Source organism: Hippocampus comes, unplaced genomic scaffold (assembly GCF_001891065.2).
Source record: "Hippocampus comes isolate QL1 unplaced genomic scaffold, H_comes_QL1_v1.1 scaffold62, whole genome shotgun sequence".
In the NCBI taxonomy this organism is placed as follows: domain Eukaryota; kingdom Metazoa; phylum Chordata; class Actinopteri; order Syngnathiformes; family Syngnathidae; genus Hippocampus; species Hippocampus comes.
Window position 1 is genome coordinate 2,101,729 of NW_017806062.1, and position 20,167 is coordinate 2,121,895.

At 45.2% G+C, this 20,167-nt stretch overlaps 1 protein-coding gene and 9 non-coding genes across 10 annotated transcripts in view; 9 read left to right on the forward strand and 1 right to left on the reverse strand.

Moving 5' to 3' along the window:
* Positions 1 to 20,167, reverse strand: part of LOC109529819 (POTE ankyrin domain family member B2-like) — a gene marked incomplete at its 3' end in the record, with an annotated part of 70,669 nt that overhangs the window by 31,982 nt on the left and 18,520 nt on the right. The window lies entirely within an intron of this gene.
* On the forward strand, positions 4,970 to 5,056 carry trnay-gua (transfer RNA tyrosine (anticodon GUA)). The gene is given in 2 exon segments: positions 4,970 to 5,006; positions 5,021 to 5,056. It is a non-coding gene; the product is annotated as a tRNA-Tyr (tRNA).
* On the forward strand, positions 5,166 to 5,252 carry trnay-gua (transfer RNA tyrosine (anticodon GUA)). The gene is given in 2 exon segments: positions 5,166 to 5,202; positions 5,217 to 5,252. It is a non-coding gene; the product is annotated as a tRNA-Tyr (tRNA).
* On the forward strand, positions 5,360 to 5,446 carry trnay-gua (transfer RNA tyrosine (anticodon GUA)). Its single transcript is given in 2 exon segments — positions 5,360 to 5,396; positions 5,411 to 5,446. It is a non-coding gene; the product is annotated as a tRNA-Tyr (tRNA).
* On the forward strand, positions 5,554 to 5,640 carry trnay-gua (transfer RNA tyrosine (anticodon GUA)). Its single transcript is given in 2 exon segments — positions 5,554 to 5,590; positions 5,605 to 5,640. It is a non-coding gene; the product is annotated as a tRNA-Tyr (tRNA).
* On the forward strand, positions 5,748 to 5,834 carry trnay-gua (transfer RNA tyrosine (anticodon GUA)). The gene is given in 2 exon segments: positions 5,748 to 5,784; positions 5,799 to 5,834. It is a non-coding gene; the product is annotated as a tRNA-Tyr (tRNA).
* Positions 5,942 to 6,028, forward strand: trnay-gua (transfer RNA tyrosine (anticodon GUA)). Its single transcript is given in 2 exon segments — positions 5,942 to 5,978; positions 5,993 to 6,028. It is a non-coding gene; the product is annotated as a tRNA-Tyr (tRNA).
* On the forward strand, positions 6,136 to 6,222 carry trnay-gua (transfer RNA tyrosine (anticodon GUA)). Its single transcript is given in 2 exon segments — positions 6,136 to 6,172; positions 6,187 to 6,222. It is a non-coding gene; the product is annotated as a tRNA-Tyr (tRNA).
* trnay-gua (transfer RNA tyrosine (anticodon GUA)) lies at positions 6,325 to 6,411 on the forward strand. The gene is given in 2 exon segments: positions 6,325 to 6,361; positions 6,376 to 6,411. It is a non-coding gene; the product is annotated as a tRNA-Tyr (tRNA).
* Positions 6,514 to 6,600, forward strand: trnay-gua (transfer RNA tyrosine (anticodon GUA)). Its single transcript is given in 2 exon segments — positions 6,514 to 6,550; positions 6,565 to 6,600. It is a non-coding gene; the product is annotated as a tRNA-Tyr (tRNA).

Genomic DNA, 20,167 nt, shown 5'->3' on the forward strand with positions numbered 1-20,167 from the left:
GCGTCTGGCGCTGATATGAATTTATCAGGGAGCCAGCAGGTCACTGGGCCGCCATCAATCTCCTCTTCTCCCCCGGCTGCTCCTTCTCACGGGGGCCATGGTCTTTTGAGACCGGTTGGCAGCTCACAACAATACCCAGAATGCTGCGGGGTCTTGTCGCCCTGTCCTAATTTGCGGCTGCCGTCCCGGAGTTGAATTCAAGTGCCGCTAGCTGCTTGACCCGCGGCTTTATGTCGGGGGGGATTAGCGACATCTTTTAGTCGCCACGCAGCGCAGAGCCAATGGGCTGATGGGCAGCCTGCAATTACGCAGCGGGGAAGGGCCCATTTAGACGCATGTGCGCACACATACACACAAAATTGTACGTAGATGGATGGATGGCCGAGGAGGGAGAGAGAAGCAGCGAGGGCGGCTTTGATGAGGACTTAAGCAGAAAGGCAAAGCGTCTGTGTGTGTTTTGGGGAGGGTTTTGTGCATCCACATTGAAGCATTCAGCCACATTGTGCACGAGGCCGTGGATGCATGCGGCTTACGGGTCCAGAAATGCCGCCGCGCCTCAACCAGCGTGACACACTGTGTACACAACGCTGGCAGACATGAAACGGCCACATGTCTACCAGCCAAATGGTAACGCGGGGAGGGGGTCATTCAAAGTGACCAATGTCTCACAGTGTGTGGGCTTTGCAGGGACCAAAACACATTTTGGCAACACTGGGGAATGACTCAAAGTGTCCAGGATTAATTAACTTTTCCTTTTTTTTTTTTTTTTTAAAAACAAGAATCAAAGACGATTCAGATTTCAAGTCAAGAAAAATGTATTTATATGACCCGCAATCAGAAAAATGTCTTAAAGGGTACCACAGGCCCACCCACGTTTTACACATATGAATGACATCCCCTGATCTAAACCCCTCAGGAGGGCAAGGAAAAAAAAAACTACTGTAGAAAAAAAAATAAATCCATGCCACTATATTAATCTATTCTGATTATTAGGCGTTTTGTATTTCAAAGAAAATTGCAAAATGGGGCGTGTGTGAACTGGCCGCTTTATTAGGCACACCAGTGCAGCCTACTATCCAATGCAAGAGTTGGATCAGTGTTGACAAAGTTGTATTGCTTAGTGGATATTGAATTATTTGCATTCTGTTTCACTGCGCGATGTTATAAGTGCAAGTTTTCATAAACTACAACACTGCAGAGTACAAATTTTGCTCGCCAAATTTTTGCAACGTGCTTGCACGGATTGATGGCATTTCCATTTCAGGGAGTGCGTAAGTGTTTTGCGTTACAAGCGTGTTTACGGAACGAATTCAACTCTTAAGACGAGGCTCCAATAACGTAATGATGATCTTATCCAAATTGATCACAAATCTACATCGTGTGAAACGTTGGCCTGTTTGGTGAAACACAAAGCGGGTATACGTGCAGGAAATGAATCAAGACACTGGGGAGTTTCGATGATAATTTGAAGTGAAATTTCCCACCGCGCACCTGTTACTCTTTCGCAGCGCACTTTGTCGGGACTCGGCCACGCACGGTATTCCGAATGGCAAAACCTGGCACCGCTCAGCACTGCAACAATTACACTCAGCGAAGGGCAGATGCACGGCCGCTTCTCCGTGAATGGGATGTGGGGTTCTGCACAACTGTACACACACGTGTGCACAATGGCTGAAAGGCTGCGCGTCAAGCTGGATAACAACAGGCAGATATGCGGCAAGTCAAGCGCGGATCAGAATTAGCGGCGTCAATGGACGGCGCACAAAGCCCCCCGGGCGATGGGAAAAGGGGAAATTGGCAAGGCGAACATGGTCCCCTGCCATCATCCTTTGCCGCCTCCCCATTGTTTCATAACAGATGCTATGTTCCATTAAGACGCCGTCAGCTGCACAAGAATGGCACCAAATTTGTCCACAATGGGAGACGAAAAAGGGAAGAAAAAAAAATACGTACAAAGATGCACTCACAAGTCAGCCCCAGACAGCACGACGGCGCTCGTCGTATGTTAGAGTTACAGCGGTACCCTGAGTTTCCCGTCTCAGTCGTCCCGTGACCACGTTGGCGGTTCAAAATTCATTGAAATGAAGGGGAAGGCATGTGCCAATAAAAAAGATTTTAAATAAGGAAAAATAGAACTCTATAATATGTACTTTCAAATATAGCAATAACATAACTACATGTCATGTAAAAAAAAAAAAAATAGTTTGTACATTATGATTGATGCGTTCTCTTGTGTGCAAAGTGGCCACGGGAAGAGAGAATAATAAAGTCATGAAGCCAAAAACCAAGACAACTACTGTAAGTCAGGAAACTACAGCGATATTTTTTTCCCTGAGGGTTTTGTTCAACTGTCTGTCTACATGTGTTGATGCACCATTTGTGTTCAAATATCTGCAGCTTAAAGGGATGTAGTGACTATCGGTGGCCGTCTACGGTGCTTTGCATTGTGTGAGCCTCGAGGTTATGATAGTGAATGAAAAGTAACGAAATAACTAAAGGTAGATTTGAAAAAAAAATCATTAACTGAATCAAATACAAACAAAAATGTTCTTTTTAAAAAAAAAAAAACTACATCTTACATTGAAAAAATTAACTAAAATGCTAGCAAACATGTCCTTTGTTTTTGCCAATGAATACACAAATACAATTCATTTTAAACGTATTTATTTTAGTATTGGTGCACGTCGGTCAATTGTAATGTACTTGACTTTATTACACCATCCTTATTAATTAATATTCATTCATATTAATATTCCATATATTTAAAAAAACTAAAACTAACGCCAAAACTAATACAAATTAAACTAAAAGGAAGAATTTTTATAAATGAAAAATGCCAAACAGTTAACATTGAGCTAGTGGGGATCAAAGTTGTGGGGTTGTTTCAGATACAACACAGAACATGGATTGACAACATCTAATTCTCTTTGTCTTATGTTGATGTGTGATGTCTCACGTTGAGCTTGACAGTTAACTTCAGCTTGGAGTGGCAAGAAACAGTGTCAAGCCTGTTTTTGTTGGAGAGTTGTTTACTCTGCTAAACTGTTGCTTGTTGTGCAAAGAAGAACCCCCCTTTACCCCCCTCCCCGCCGAACACAAACATATTCATCACACTAGTCAGCCATTAGCCAAATCGAATGTGAGACATCGAGTTTAATTACCAAAGAATGTCGACAAATCAATCAAGGACCGCATCCATCTGTAACATTTATTTTGTGCAATGAAACACTTGTTTTTTTTTTTTCTTACAGCACGATTTTGCTGCTGTAGACTGCAAATTTCCCCAGTGTGGGACAAATAAAGGTTATCTTATCTGATCTTATCTTATTTTCCATCCCACCATCACTATGGAAATGCCTCCCTCAAATACTACGACTACATTTTGCTCACAGACGAACGAACACACTTGTCAGCTGCATGCCAGGCGCTCTGCAGGGCCCAGATGGTGGCCAACTGCATAACTCACTTATCTGTCCATGGCCTCTATCGGAATGCTCAAAAAGGCTTCTGCAATTCCCAGCGGAATGTCGCCAAAAAGAGATGCGAGGCCGAAGCACGCCATCTGCCCTCGTTTCCCAGTCCGTGTCCCACAAATATTTGGCGAGCCCCTTGGGAGAGAGCGCGGCTGGTGAAAGGCGGGCGAGGGTCGCAGAGGTGAGGCTTTGGAACAAAAAGATGAGCCGCTAGTCACAAATGAAAAGTACAGCTGCGGCATCGCTTTGATAGTTCCGAGTTTGATGATGGGCAATTATAAGGCTACGTTAAGTTGTTGTTGGCACAACGGGTAAACCAAGACACCGATCCATCCATCCGTACATTTTCCGATTCACTTATACTCACAAGGGTCGCGGGGGGTGCTGGAGCCTTTCCCACCTGTCTTCGGGCAGTAGGCAGGGGACACCCTGAACCGGTCGCCAGCCAATCGCAGGGCACACATCGACAAATAACCATCCACGCTCACAATCTCGCCTAGGGACAATTTAGAGTGTTCCATTAACCTGCCATGCATGTTTTTGGAAAGTGGGAGGAAACCGGAGTACCCGGAGAAAACCCGCACAAGCCCGGGAAGAACATGCAAACTCCACATAGGGAAGGGAGAGCTGGAGTTGAACCCAGAACATCCGTGCTGTGAGGTTGACACGCTAACCACTGGGCCGCCCCAAGATATCGAGTGAATAAAAAAACAATCAAACAAACAACAACAACAAAAAGCAAAAGCCCTGTTCAAATGTCAGGTTTTTGTTATGTGGGGAAAAAAAAAAAAAAGAAAAGAGATCAAAACCACCGTGAATTCGACGCCCTGTACAACTTAACGCAAGTTTAAAACATTTTCCAGAAAGGAATTCAAAATCGAGAATGTTGTGCACATGTGTGCACACCCTTTTATGACAGAGATGCGGCTGCGTTCCAAACGAAACAATGACAAATGTTTCCCAACGACATATTCTTGAAAGAAGTCTTTGCAGGAGTCCGTCAGCCATCACGACTTAAATGTCAAAAGTTTCTTCAGTTTCACTTTGCAATGAGGCTGATGTCCCAATACTTTTGGCGGTAAGTAATGAGGGCAGCGCAGGCGGCCGGTGGCACTTGGTGAGGGTAAGTGTGGGCTTTTTGTCAGTGTGTGCATGTTAATGTGTGTGTGTGTGTGTGTGTGTGTGTGTGTGTGTGTGTGTCATTCAGGGCCCATGAGTGAGGAGGATTCTGACTGCCGGTTCAAGGATGCCCCCATGTGACCGTTGTGTGAAGTCGTGGCCAGCGGATGACAGACTTGCTGTTTCACATGAACTACGGCGGTGCGACTCAAATAAGGACGGTGTGAAAACGGATGGATGATTTGCTGGACCATTCATGTCTGGAGTGGAGAGACCAGACCAGCTTGTCATGAACCAGCTCCCTTGAGGTCTTGGCCTGTTCTGCGCTTTACTTGGCCTTTAATCACCTTCAAAGTATTCCGAGTGTTAGTCAGTAGCCTTCGATAGCTCAGTTGGTAGAGCGGAGGACTGTAGTGGTACCTGCTGATATCCTTAGGTCGCTGGTTCAAATCCTGCTCGAAGGAATAACTTTTGACACTACGGGGATGTCATCGTTGTCGGTCTTGGCCTTTTTTCCACTCACTTTACTCGGCATTTAATCACCTTCAAAGTTTTACAAGTGCTTCTCTGTATCCTTCGATAGCTCAGTTGGTAGAGCGGAGGACTGTAGTGGCTCATACAGGCATCCTTAGGTCGCCGGTTCAAATCCGGCTCGAAGGAATAACTTTTGACACTACAGGGACGTCATCGTTGTCGGTCTTGACCTCTTCTGCTCACTTTCCTCGGCCTTTAATCACCTTCAAAGTATTACAAGCACTTCTCCGTAGCCTTCGATAGCTCAGTTGGTAGAGCGGAGGACTGTAGTGGCTCATACAGGCATCCTTAGGCCGCTGGTTCAAATCCGGCTCGAAGGAATCATTTTTGACACTGAGGGGACGTCATCGTTGTCTGTCTTGGCCTCTTCTGCTCACTTTCCTCGGCCTTTAATCATCTTCAAAGTATTACAAGTGCTAGTCGGTAGCCTTCGATAGCTCAGTTGGTAGAGCGGAGGACTGTAGAGGTACATGCTGAGATCCTTAGGTCGCTGGTTCAAATCCGGCTCGAAGGAATAACTTTTGACACGATGGGGACATCATCATTGTCTGTCTTGGCATCTTCTGCTCACTTTCCTCGGCCTTTAATCACCTTCAAAGTATTACAAGCACTTCTCTGTAACCTTCGATAGCTTAGTTGGTAGAGCGAAGGACTGTAGAGGTACATGCTGAGATCCTTAGGTCGCTGGTTCAAATCCGGCTCGAAGGAATAACTTTTGACACGATGGGGACATCATCATTGTCTGTCTTGGCATCTTCTGCTCACTTTCCTCGGCCTTTAATCACCTTCAAAGTATTACAAGCACTTCTCCGTAGCCTTCGATAGCTCAGTTGGTAGAGCGGAGGACTGTAGTGGTACCTGCTCATATCCTTAGGTCGCTGGTTCAAATCCGGCTCGAAGGAATCATTTTTGACACTGAGGGGACGTCATCGTTGTCGGTCTTGGCCTCTTCTGCCCACTTTCCTCGGCCTTTAATCATCTTCAAAGTATTACAAGTGCTAGTCGGTAGCCTTCGATAGCTCAGTTGGTAGAGCGGAGGACTGTAGTGGTACCTGCTCATATCCTTAGGTCGCTGGTTCAAATCCGGCTCGAAGGAATCCCTTTTGACACTATGGGGACGTCATCATTGTCTGTCTTGGCCTCCTCACTTTCCTCGGCCTTTAATCACCTTCAAAGTATTACAAGCACTTCTCTGTAACCTTCGATAGCTTAGTTGGTAGAGCGAAGGACTGTAGAGGTACATGCTGAGATCCTTAGGTCGCTGGTTCAAATCCGGCTCTAAGGAATACCTTTTGACACTATGGGGACGTCATCATTGTCTGTCTTGGCCTCCTCACTTTCCTCGGCCTTTAATCACCTTCAAAGTATTACAAGCATTTCTCTGTAGCCTTCGATAGCTCAGTTGGTAGAGCGGAGGACTGTAGTGGCTCATACAGGCATCCTTAGGTCGCTGGTTCAAATCCTGCTCGAAGAAATACCTTTCGACACTACGGGGATGTCATTGTTGTCGGTCTTGGCCTTTTTTTCCACTCACTTTACTCTGCATTTAATCACCTTCAAAGTATTACAAGCATTTCTCTGTAGCCTTCGATAGCTCAGTTGGTAGAGCGGAGGACAGTAGTGGTACATGCTGAGATCCTTTCTCAGGGACAGTGGTTACTACAGTGGACATGTTATCATGTTACAGGGTTAAACTGTGTTTAAACACACACACACACACACACACACACACACACACACACACAAGGGGTCCGAGTTAAGCATGTTGAACTTAGTGTGGGAAGCACATTTCGAAATTTCGAAAAGTCAAATTCCAGGAGACCTTCAGTGGTCAGTCCATGCTATGTTAGCAAGGTAAGATGCCAAGAGTGGAATGTACGCTAGCATTTCATTGCTCGATACATAATGGGCTGTGTTAAATAATGTAAATCGCAAGGGAGTCTTAGAAAATAAATAAATAACTGCACTCAAAATAGAAAGGAAGTCTCAACAGTGAAATTGTAAATTGAAAGATTGTCTCCTCTTCCGACAACCAACCCAAGCTTAAAAGCCACACTTCCACAGTGGGCCTCTGTTCAGATGAGTGAGGAACGAACAGGCCGACAAGCACTTCCAGTACTGTATTACCATCTCAGGAAGGGAAAATGTGAGCAGAAAAGAGACAGAGCAGTAACAACATGGACGTATAAAATGAAGTTTGAAATGATGGCATTGGAAGTGCTAGTGGAAGAGAACAGAAATCTATCGCTCTGATCATTTTGGGGAAGCTCGCAAGTACATAAAAAAACAGATTTTGTTGAAATGAATGTGTCGCGGGTGCATGGGCATTGGATGCGCGTGCTCCGTAACATTGCTTGCTGAAATCATCCAGACACAAGAAATGCATTTTGGAAAGGAGTTTTATCGTAGGTGAAATGGCATGACTCCTTCTTGTGACTGGTTCCAAGTCAGCCCCCCCCCAAAGAACATTCAGAAGCTCAAGAACTGCGTTTCTGAGGAGACTATGGGTCGCATTCATTTTTATTTTCACGTTTAAAAATTGTTTCGGGTGGCCCCGGTGATCCAATGGTTAGCGCGTCACCCTGACAGTGCAGAGGTACCGGGTTCGATTCCAGCGCCGGCATGAGGAATTCCATTTGCGCTCATGTTTGCCTGCACAACTTTGAACAAATCAAAGCCTTCCGTGTCAAGTGTCTTGTGCCCCTAAGATGGTTGTGGCGTAAATCTTTGTGGCATTGTCAAAATGATTTTGATCCGGCTGCAGCGTCAGATATCTGCGATGTCCCCCCCCCCACCGCGTAGACGTGGGACACTTGTGGCTCCCCCGCTACCAGCCCACAACAAGGACGGACACAAAAAGAACAGAGGGAGACTGTGAAGTCGCTACACAGTGAAGGGTAAACGCCACCTTGGATGGATTTGTCGCCATCAAAGACACGCATAGTTTTGGTGCCGAACCTGCGGCTTTGCGTGTCAGTGAACATTTGTGGGTTGGGGAAGTCGTTTGTCTTTCGGAATGTAATGCAGTCAAGCTTGATGGGGAAGAGGGAGGCGGTGACGCTAAATTTAAAGCTGCTAACATGTTGCTAAGTAACGTGTTACTCAATAATGGCTGCCATTTTGACGAACTAACTAATCTAACACTTTAGTCAATGCAATCTGATGAAATTGACTTTTCAACGATTTGATGCCATCGCGTATGCGCCATGTCATGACGCTGAGGTCTCGCGTGTACATGCCAAGGACGGAAGCGCCGTCGACACGTTTGCGTTTCCAAGCTGGGCATACAGTCCCCGTGTTGACTTTGTGTCAGTGAAAGATGAAAATGTTACGGGTAGTTGTACGCTCTGGGCTGTCGACAAAGTGTTATCTAGCTTAAAAAAAAAAAAAAAAACGAATTAAAAAAATAGAACATCAAATTTGAAAAACTTCAAGTTCAAATTCAAGTTGACAAAGTCTCGACTGATATTTGTTGGGTTTGTATTTCTAAACAGTGTACATGATAAATGTTACATTTTACCATTGCAGTCTTAACAGTTCCAAACATCGGGTCAATTCATAAAGGATGCAAAATTTTCCGCCGGTGTGAATGTGAGTGCGAACGGTTGTTTGTTACGTGGCCTGCCATTGGGCGTTGATGTGTTTCAAAACTTTCTGTGCCAGCCTTTTTCAAACCCTTCTGTACCCTACCACGTGAAAAAAAAAAATCACAAATACATTCCTGGGATTGAATGTGTGGATTCTGGGGGAAAAAAACAAAAAAAAAGTGAAAAAAAAAAACGTCCTTGGCACTAAATGAGTTAAAAAGCTTGAATGTGTTTTAAAGTGCGTGGGAGACGTAAAATGATTGCGCCGTGACACGTTTTCATCTCTTGCAGCTAGGTAAGGAGCGCACAGTATCCCCCATTTAGTCTCTAATTTGACATTTGCGGTTATCCGTCAAGGCTGTTTGGAAAGTAGTGGAAGGAGTACAAAGCCAGTGTCCTGGCCTCCACCCCCGCCTGCTGTGCATTTGCACGTGCTACAGAACCAGATTGCTCAACAGCACGGGGCATTCAAGGTCGCCTGGAAATGAGAACACCGTCGGCCCCCAAAAGTGGGAGTGATTAGAAAGCCCAAAGTGGCCACTGACCTCAAGCTTTTTTTTTTTGCCTCTGGGGATGGGGGGGGAAGCTTGATTTGGACTTGTCTTTCATTCTTTTTGATCTATTTCTCGACCCACCCTCCAAAGTTGAAAAGCCGCAACGGAAGAGCGTGTGAAGTATGCGAACATGTCAAAACGGTTTCAAACACACTTTTTAAACATATTACAAGTAGCAGGTTTACGTTGATACATTTTAACGATCCATTCTGTGATTTTTTTTTTTCCCCGTGAATTGAAGATTGCCCACGAAGGGCTTTATAGGTGGCGAACTCGAGGCCCGCGGGCCAAATCCGGCCCGCTACGTCATTTCATGTGGGCCACGAAAGCAAATCACGGTTGTCAACTTTCACGAGCCTTGCTAAAACGTGTCCCGAAATGTCAAATTGTCGTGTGTAATAAATAACGTTGAGATTTTGCAATCATTTTGTTACCCTGTTAACACTCACTGAAACAATCGTCGAACAATAGATTATAGTTGACTGATTTCACAACTGCTAATCCAACAATTTGTTGTGTACAGGTAATAACATGACAAGACGTTTCAATATTTATTTAGTCCCCCGCCTACTGCCCGAAGACGGCTGGGATAGGCTCCAGCATGCCCCGCCACCCTTGTGAGGATAAACGGATCGGAAAATGGATGGATGGACTTTTCTTTGCTGCTTCCCACTTACTCGCCTCCTCATGTTCCTCCCACCACCTCCTCCTCCTCCATCCGGATTGCGGCACGAGCAAATCAAGGACGGACGGCCAGCCCGCTATTTCAGCCGGCCGACGTCTTTCTGCGCGCCGCATCTTCCCCCTGCTCTGCCGTCTCCTTTTGGGTCACTTTCACCCTGCCGCTCGTCTCCATTTCTTATTATAGCCAGCTGAGAGAAGCCCAGGGGTCCTTTGGAAGCGGGCCAGAGTAAACAGTGATATCCCAAATCCTCCCCAAAAAGCCCACTACTCCTCCTCCTCCTCTCTGCATACGTCCCTCCTCTGGCACTTATCCACATCCAAATACACGCACACACACACACGCATGCAAGCACACCCGGCGGACCGGGGCCCAATTCGTCCCTCGGCCAGGGGTACTAAATTTCAGGGGAAAAAAAATGAAGATGCAACAATCCAGCAAATGTTTCTTATGATATATCACAAGCGTTTGTGGTTCAAATGATTTCGCTTTTCGGAGGTTTTATTCGGGCCGAACTAAATCGGTCTACTGCGATGCTTTAGACAGAGTTGCCCCCCTCACTCCCCGCCAAAACAAAAAAAATATTTGACCTTGTACTTAAGTAGAAGTACAGCCAAAATAACTGAAAAAAAATACGGACTCAACTCATTTACTTTAGTTGAAGTAAAAAAAAAAAAAATACTGACTGAAATGTACAGTACTTGGCAAAAAGTAAAAATGTTAACTGAGCACAACAGGAAAGAGAAAAAAAAGGAAAGAAAGTTCTTTTAATGAGGGAATGGGAGTATGTGGGAGGGGGGGTCCACAGTTATTTTCTCTTGCAACATTTCTTTAAAAATGATTGCTGGCTCGTGTAGGCTAGAATACTTGGCATCATAGCCACGGTTTTCGTCCAAGTGACGATCCAACCTTTTACATCCATTGTCCAAATTAAGTGCTCAAACATGTTGATTGCGCAATTCCTTTTTTTTTGCAAGCCATACATTTTCTCCGGAGAAATAAGGGAAAGAGAACCACAATAAGCTACAGTGGGTGTCGCATATGTATATAATTTGGGGTTTCGACTTTGCAAAGTTGCGTTGTGCTCAAGAAAAAAAAATAAATATCGTGCACATTTTTGGGGGTGGGGGGGGGGCAATTTTCATTCGACCCTTTCATGGAACAACAATGATGAAATGAAACGTTTGCCACACTGGAAAGTGTGCAGCTCGTATCACAAAAGTACGTGTGCGACATCCACGTGCAACAAAAATGAGCGCGTCCCAAGTGCAACCGTCCAGTCAGTTATCCATCCAAATCCATCGATAATGCTCACAGGCAATTTCGCTGCGTTTTTTTTTTTTTTTGGTTGGCCTTTTCTTTTGTATATATAATGCGTATCGTAGAAATGATTTCCTGCTTTTCACATTCATCCCTCCATCCATTGTCTATATTCTTTCTCCGTTTTTTTTCATTGTGCCTCGGAGCCGACCTTCCATTGTTTCCGCGCACGCACAAGCCGACGGCTCGTTAATGAGCGGTCATAAAGGTGCAGTGTAAACACATCTGTTGGCGCTGAGTTAGCAGACAGTAAAAGGCCGCCTCGTCTGCTTGTAAAAAAAAAAAAAAAAAGCAGAGCTCGTCAGGCTGAGGCACAGAGTGGCCTTTATCAGCGCACTTGTCCTTGGTCTTCCTGCACAGCTGCTCGCCGGCGCTGTGTTTGCTCGTTTGCTGTTTTTTGTGGGCGCCTTGTTTGAGGGATGCGGCGAGGAGGTCCGCCGGCAACGCCGCTCCACCTCACTTGCGTGTGTTTTATTAGCGCCCGGGTTATTGCGTTGAATCCGGCCCTCAAAACACCTGCAATAATGCGGAACGTTACAAGGCCGTCATTATTCGCACGCCCGTTGATGTATTCCATCTGGAATAATTACTCATCCGTGTTTGGGGATGCAATATTTGTCTTCCGGGTGAAATTTCGGGATGGACTTCCCTGAAACTTTTGAATGTCAACCACAACCAAACCGCCACCCGCACCTTCCGCTTGAGCAGTTCGTTGTTTTGAAAGTCCCGCACCACATTTGGTCAATGTGCTTTTTCAATATTCTGCCCCAAACAACTGGAACGATCTCAACAAAAAAAAAAACAAAAACTCACTTCATCTAAATATCGTCGACATCGTGGTATTTGTTTTTGTTGCGCTTTGACGCTGCTGTCTGCTGCCGGGTCAGCAATGCAAATAGGGCGAAACATATCCATCCATCCATTTTCCGATCCACTTGATCCTCACAAGGGTCGCGGGCGTGCCGGAGCCTATCCCAGCTGTCTTCTTGGGCACACCCTGAACTGGTTGGCAGCCAATCGCAGGGCGACAGAGACAAACAACCTTCTGCGCTCACAATCCCGCCTGGGGACAATTTGTCGTGTGTAATAAATAACGTTGAGATTCTGCAATAATTTTGTTACCCTGTTTACACTCAATTGAGCAATTAAAAGTGCAGAGGTACCGGGTTCGATTCCAGCTCCGGCCTCCCTGTGTGGAGTTTGCATGTTCCCCCCAGGCCTGCGGGTACTCCGGTTTCCTCCCACCTTCCAAAAACATGCATGGCAGGCTGATTGAACACTCCAAATTGTCCCTCAGGTGTGAGTGTGAGCGCGGCCGGTTGTTCGTCTTTGTGTGCCCTGCGATTGGCTGGCAACCGGTTCAGGGTGTCCCCCGCCTCCTGCCCGAAGACAGCTGGGAAAGGCTCCGGCACCCCCCCCCGCGGCCCTTGTGAGGATCAGCGGCTCGGAAAATGGATGGATGAAGTAATAATGCTCGGAGAATTGTGCGAGGGACGTCGTGAGAGCGTGCGTTGACATCAGCTGAAGTGTGTTTCATATCTTTGACTGAATCGCGCTTTTGTCAAATGAAGTGTCAAGTGTTCTCCTTTCGCCAAAGCTCTTAAGAGGCGCTTGGGGAGGAACTTTTGTCGCGGCGTCCGCTCCTTTTCCATCCAGTCTCATTTAATCAGCGCGATTGATTGTTTTAATCGCGGCTATTGGTGTCATCTCATCTGGTGCCCACCCGCGCGGCGCTTACGATACGACCCCATCTTCGCGCTCGCCCGCCCTCCCGTCTGTTCAGCGTGTCATGCAGATGCCGTCGCCCTTATTTAGAGACCACGCAGAAGCCATTCCTTCTTGATGAGTCCTTATATATGAAAAACGTTTTAAAATAGGCCGAAGCGCCTTATAGTGCGGAAAATACGGTATATTTGAGGGTTGGGGGCTCACAGTATCTTCAAACAAACACCTCCAATTTTGTTATTGGCTAAGTTTACCTGTTACTGTTCACGTACTAAGTAAGCAGATGGCGTTGTGACTTCAGATCCCATTTTACGACCGATTCATATCGAAATCCCGGCGAGCTCCCATATCGGTCTCGTCAACGTATATCTAAATATAGAAGCACCTGATCGAGTCGCGTGTACCGAATCCTTCATCCTTTTGCGAGATTCAATGACGCTTTTTCACCAGAATGAAAGCGGTGAGACAAGTCCATACTTGCGAATTGTTTATGTCACATCAGCACACCGCAGGCGACGGCTGGATGAGGTGAGCGCATACGCGTTAACCACAGCGCACGCCTGTTTGGCAACACACGCTATCATTTAGCATGAAACTACTCAGCGGCAACGCTGACACACACTTCCCCTGAAATCACTCGGCGAAGGCAACGGTAAATAGTCAAAACTGTTTTTTTTTTGTAGTCTTGATTTGTGCAGCGAGAGCAACGAAAGTACTTGACCTGAACACCTGCGCTAGTTTTTTTTTTTTTTTTGGTTTTTAATGCGAGGGAAAGGGGGGCTTGGGGGCGGGGGGGGGGCCCAGCTGGACTGCACATTGCTCATAAAAAAAGCATGATGCCAATCTCGGACCACAGGATCAGCGGACAAACACCTGTTTTTGGTGTTTGTTTTTGAATAGTTTCATCCAGGAGGCGTTAGGTTGAAATGTGAGCGAGCTTCAGTCCCGCCGTCACTGCGAGTCGTCTTTGATGATTTGATGTTGACAAAAATGTATGTGAGTGAGGTTTATTGACGAATCGAGATTTTCTTCAAACGTTACAAAAGTTAGTCAACTGTCTTTGGGCTTCATGAAAACACACATGGTACATTTTTTGAATACTTAATTGACTTTGATGTTCACACACATACACACAAAAAAAAAAAATGTGGGTTCATTGAAGACTCCAAAAATGTCTTTGAAGTTTAACCATAAAACATGAAGTTACAAGTTACATCATGGTCTTTGGCGTTCATGAAACACGTCTGTCAGGTTCACCAAAGCCGGAAAATGATCTCTGGTGTCAGCAAAAAAAAAAAAAAAAAAAAAAAAACTGAAATTATTTATCTTTGATGTTCATGTTTTTGATGTTGCTGAAAATGCAACTACAAATTGACGATGTCTACAAGACGTACGTTACATTTATTTGAAGCCTTGTCTTTGAGGTTTATGAAAAAATGAGACGAAGAAACTCATGCTTTGTTTTTTTTCCCCAACATGTCATTTTGTGCCGTCTATGGAAAAACGCACGTTAAGTTTGACAAAGAGTAGATCATCTGGGTTTTTTTTTCCCAGTTTGATTTGGTAAAAACAAAAATTCTCTTTGCAAATGTATGAAAATTGCATTTTCGATTGAGCAAAGACTCAAACTTGTCTTTGCTGTGAACAAAAGTGTGCATTAAGTTTGTCCAAGACTAACATGCCATCGATGGTGATGAGGAAATTTTATTTTGAATTTGATGAATGATCGAATTTGTTTTGGACATTTAAAAATAAATCAGGCTAAATTTACTGTGGAAAAGTAGCAAAGATTTTTCAGGCAGTATTTTTTTTTTTTTTTTTTTGGTGGGAACAAGGTTCACAAGCCTAAGGTCCAACAGTCCCCTGAAATGGATTGCATTTAAAATCCAAGCTAAACGACAAAAAAATTTTAAAAAAAGATAATAAATTACCTTTTTTTCGCAGTTCGATGCCTTTCAGTATTTCTACAAAAAAAAAAGCTCCAAAAGCAAAACCCTTTGCACCTGAGAATTCATGTTCCTTCCCCCGTAACATAAAAGGCAGGATAGTTTTACTTTTGACATTGGACCACAACCGACAAAGTTACAGCTGCACTCAGTTATGTCATAACCACTTGCTGCCCGCTTTGGATTATCACCCTCCTAAATAGCTACAAAAGGCTAATTAGATGGGCATGGAGAAAAAAAAAAAAAACGCAAAGCCACGTGGACAAAATGTAAGTCCTTAATACTTGTGTACCCACACACACACACACACACACACATCTCCGCGCTCTTCGGGAGTCGGCACATGGCGAGGACCACCCAAGAAGGCCGAGTCGCTTTGAAAAGAATGAAAATTCCTCCCACGACTGGTTGCGCGCAGCGGGGTGGAGGAGCGACGACGCTGGAGCACGGATGGAGGCTCGCACCCCACCTGGTTGCAATGTTTGCTGGGGTAGTCAAAATGATAAACATGAGTCGTGTTTTTTTTTGTTTTTTTTTTTAAACATCTGTAAGAAACACTTTCATGCCTTCATGTTAACCTGATGAATGGGAAGTCGTAAACGTTTTCACTCATGACATGAAAAACCCGGCTGATGCTATGAATCTGTGCCAGGTCAGTCGATGGAAAAAAAACAAAAAAACAAAAACAAAAAACAGTTTTGTGATCAGGTCGCGCCATAGAAATCAATCATGAAATCAAACTAAAGACCCTATCATCTGAATCCTAAGATTTCCATCCATCCATCCATTTTCTGATCCGCTTCACCCTCACAAGGGTCGCGGGGGGGTTCTGGAGCCCATCCCAGCTGTCTTCGGGCAGTCGGCGGGGGACACCCTGAACAGGTTGCCAGCCAATCGCAGGGCACACAGAGACGAACAACCATCCGCGCTCACACTCACACCTAGGGACAATTTGGAGCACAGGTGTCAAAGTCAAGGCCTGGGGGCCAGATCTGGCCCGCCACATCATTTTATGTGGCCCGCGAAAGAAAATCATGTGTGTCAACTTGCACGATCCTTGCGAAAATTCCGCAGCCGGAATCGAACCCACGACCTTTGCACTGTGAGGTCGACGCGCTAACCACTGGATCACCAGATTTATTTCGAAATATTTTACACTGTAAATGTTTTGGATTGATTGAAGGTTGGTTTTTTTTTTTTTTTTTGGTTTTTTTGTTCGCGCTCTAAACTTTTCCTATTCTCAAAACTCATCGCCTCGCATCCGCAGCTGGATATCTTGTGAGACTCCTCAACTTTATATGGTTCAGAATGTGGCGAAACTTGACAGGATTCAAAAATTCTCCAGCTTTCTCCAATCCCAAAAAGGTACCAAAGACTTTTTCAACTAATCCACTCGGTGTGCAAGATGCTATTGCGCGCGCGGGACTCCTGCCCAAAGCAGACTGAACCCTTCGCAACGAGGCCGCGCATTCGCACAGCTCTGCTGCTCACGCTGTCAATCATAAGGTCATAAAAAAAAAAAGATCACCTCCAGGTTAGAAGTGAGTGATGATGGCGCAAACCCCGCAGCAGTGCTGATCTCTCATTGCGACGGCGCCGCGGGCTCACAGTCAAGCCGAGGTTCCCAAAGCAAACCATCAATTCAGTTCGTTTCGTGCGCACACTCAAGTCTAAAACGTCCGACTTGACAAATTTGTGCGTGTACACTCGTCCGATTATTGGAATTTGCTAGTAAAACTGTCTCATTAAAAAGCCATCTTCGACGATTACCCTGCACAACTGGATGCCAGAAAGTCTCGAGGACAAACGCAATAAAGAAACGTGCGACTGAGCGTCTTATTATTTTCCGTCGTACGCGCGTCTGAAAAATTAATTTGCTGAAATGGCCTTAGGCTATCTGGAGGGATGCAGCTATGAAATATTTTGGTATTCGGATACCCTACTGAAAATTCGATCAAATATTTTCAGGTTGCTGTTTCGAATTGGACATTGTGATCGGCAGCGACATTTCTTTCAAATGATGAACAGCTTTAAATTTCAAGACTGTCACACTCAAGTGGGAGCCCGCGCCGGAGCAGAACAGAAACGCGGCTTGCTTTTGGAACCCGCCAAGTTGTTTTGCCGCACATTCTCAGTGAAAACATCACCTGATCGGAGCGGGCAAACTTGCTTGTCGACGGCGCGTGTTATTGCCATCATCTTGGCGGTGATCCAGCCAAAGTGAGACGGTTCCAAACTTAGTCCGAGGGCTTGGCTTGACGCCAACTGCTCTGACCCAGAACATTTTGTGCTACAGGGAAGGCACGCGGGCCGCAGCCGTTGTCCCGAAACAGTGTACTATTTTTTTCAAGAGGACATGTTGTGGTCCTCGACGTAGCTTCTTTTTTAAATTGCTTGTAGGCGGATCATGTTTACGGTAAAGACATTGTTTGAGTTAAAAAAATTTTGGTAGGTGTTAATAGTCACAAAGAAAAAAAAAAGATTTTTATGAAGTCATATTTTTCAGACTTGTAACGTCCCGTTTCATTTCCTCAGCCAATGAGAGCTCATTTGAGAAAGTTTAAGTAATCAAATAAAAATGAAAATGTCTCTTAAAAAAATACAAGTGACTGAAACTAAATTGCATGTTTATAAAACTACCGAGACTGATAGAAAGGATCTCCTTTGTTCTCATCTTTGTCGACTAATATCATCAAGGAGCTTTCGGGGTTCATTTTAATTGGATGTAATTCCAAAGTCCGCCCATCCAGAAGAAAGATTCAACTTGACTTTGTTCCAAACTTCACAACCTTTTTCTTCCCTTGCAAATATGACAAATACTCCATATATTAAAAAAAAAAAAAAAAAAAACAACAAAAAAAAAATTCTAAAACTAAAACACGGCATTTTCAAAATAAGTAAACAAACCTGCTCTAAAATCGAATTAAAAGAAAAGTCCAAATGAAATAAAAACTAACAATCATGAAAACTGCCAAACTAATTCCAACTCTGCAACCCTCATTAAAAAAAAAAAAAAAAAAAAAAAAAAATGAGGAAAAATGATGAAAATGAGCGTGTGCACATTCATGACAGCCTTGAAGATTGCAAAAATGACGATGAGCCCCCGTCTCCTGCTCCCAGGTCGCTTGAAAACACTGACCTGTGAATAAAAGTAGTATCATGACGCTCTCACACAGACATCAACAGTCAGTCAGCAATTTAGAAGCCATCATCATCATTTCAACGGAATTCCCGGACCCCTAAACACATACTCGGCTCCCTCGCACCACACCTTAACATTCACACACACAATGAACACGTATCTTGCACGAGTCCATGCCCGGGCCTGGATATACAAACAGCCCAGTTTAGCTGTGGCTAGCCTAAAGACACCCTCCCCCCCCCCACAAACCCCCCAAGAGAATTAATAGGTAGGGGGCGGACACAGGCCTCCCCTTGTCTCTGTTTGGCAGACTCCACACACACACACACACACACACACACTAAGACACACTCAGGGCTCCACACAGGCAACGTTATACTAAGAATAGCCCAACCACAATTTGAGCTCGTGATTTGACTGGGAGGCAGCCCACCCTCCGCTTTAAGAAGCAGGCCATCCCGTATAAACACACCGCACAAATGCCAAAGCTATTTCTAGAAGGCCCGGTAGACGGGGAAAGGCCGCCAGTGACAAACGCCCGCAAAGTTGCACCGACAGACACGCGCAAGGCCTATTTTATTGTATTTTTTTTTTTTTTTTAGCACGGCTCAACAGGCGGGTTCGTTGTGAACAGAAGTGAGCCTTTCTTCGACATCAAGTTGCTGAACCGTATCTATTATGAGTTATTCCTAACCCGAGTGCTGTGATAAATCATCAGGGTTGCCTTGGGGGAGTGATCCAATTTTCAGTGTGAAAATGACAAAGATATCTTTGTACATCTAACCATGCCGTGGAGGTGCGCACGGCGACAGGCAGACCATGGCGATCTAACTTCATGCCCGATTAGCGGCGGGTTTGTCGTGATCAATTTTGGCTGCCGTGGAGATGCTGCAGATCTGCCCGCCTCAGGTGGATGCTCACCCTCTCTTGGCCACACCCTCTGCACCGCCCTGGTTTGATATCAAGGGTGACATTTTTGCGGGGGAAAGCGCGCAGGATTCCCACTGGATCGCAGTCAGCTTTATTTTTTAAGCACAGGATCGGAACGATACAGGACAAAAAACGTTGCAGGAGTAGACGGGAGTGGCGTTATCCGGCAAGGAAAAAAAAAAAAACAACTTGGACAGATTGGCAGCCATTTTGAATGTAGCTGACCTCCAAAATGGGAACAGGATGGGAGTGCGGTGGGACAGGATCGTTTGAAACGCTCATTTGAAACCCTAATGCGAGACTGACATCCTACTTTGAAACCCTAACCATAGTTTAAAATCGTCCATTGATACCATCAACCGACTGAAACCCTAAATTCGAAACAACACCCTTGAAACCCTGACCCTAGTTTGAAACCCTAATTTGAAACCCTAACCTGAGTTTAAAAAGCCATATCCCTAGTCGCAACCCTAACTCTAACCCGATAGAAATAAATGAAGTGGAAGGGCGGGACCAGTTCAAGATGGCGGCCACCCCGCAGGTCCCGGCTCCATCTCGTGTTACATATCACTGTTCATTGTTCGCATCTGTGCCATTGAGGCTTGAAACAAAATTATTGTTCTGGCAGCCGATTCAAAGAGATGTTTACATACTGTGAATATTTTTCGCTTTTTGATCCCATGAAAGAATTATTCCCCATGTGTGGCATCCCACAGTGGATGATTGCAGCATGACCGTCTTGAGAAAAATGTCGTCAGGATTAAACAGTGACTAACTCCCCTCTCCCCATTACACACACTCATGCATTTTTTTTTTTTTTGTCTTTCAGCCCATAAAACGAGGTCGAGTCACTTAAAGGTTTTCAAGCGTCGTTAACAGTGTCACGACCCCAGACGAGAACGAGAACAAGTGACGGCAGTGTGTCGTCGGGCAGCTGTAGAGCCCCGGCTGAGTAACCGGAACCCCCGACTAGCAAATAAACACGATCACCCGAGTCAAACAAACAAACAACAACAACAACAATTAACTCTGCAATTTGGATACTAGCGCTGCAAAACTGCTCGTTTCAAGTTCAACGATGTCGTTTTGGTCCCAGCCCAGTTAATTAATCACCCTCTGAACGAGCCGCATTTGGACAGCGGCGGGGGGGGTGCC